Source organism: Mus pahari, chromosome 20 (assembly GCF_900095145.1).
Source record: "Mus pahari chromosome 20, PAHARI_EIJ_v1.1, whole genome shotgun sequence".
In the NCBI taxonomy this organism is placed as follows: domain Eukaryota; kingdom Metazoa; phylum Chordata; class Mammalia; order Rodentia; family Muridae; genus Mus; species Mus pahari.
In genome coordinates this window covers 2208120-2208586 of record NC_034609.1, presented here as the reverse complement: position 1 = coordinate 2208586, position 467 = coordinate 2208120, and positions in this window count along the sequence as shown.

Genomic DNA, 467 nt, shown 5'->3' with positions numbered 1-467 from the left:
GTACTGCCTGTCCCCACTTTTCTCAGCTTACCCTCCTAGCCTCCCCTGATGCCATTACACTAGAGCTTACTTAGCACCTTGCAAGCTCTCTATATTCAGTTCTCAAACCTTCCTCTGCACACCCCTAGTGTGCCATCCACTCTATAGCATAAATGACATCCATGATACTGACTGCCAATTTTACATGCTCAGCCTAGTTTTCTTTGCATCCTTATCCAGCTGCTCAGTGACCCCCTCGGACACCTCTTATATACACAATACAGATTACCACTCCACTGTTTCCCTATATTAATAAATGGTAACTATCCTTCCTGGATATTCTACATCCAGTCTATGAAACTCCCACTTTTAAAATCTATGNAGAAGCACACATGGCCCCAGTTCCAGTCTAAGCCACCATTCTTATTGACTAACAATTATGGTTATGTCTCTGACTGGCTTCACAAATAGTTGATTCCTAACAGTCA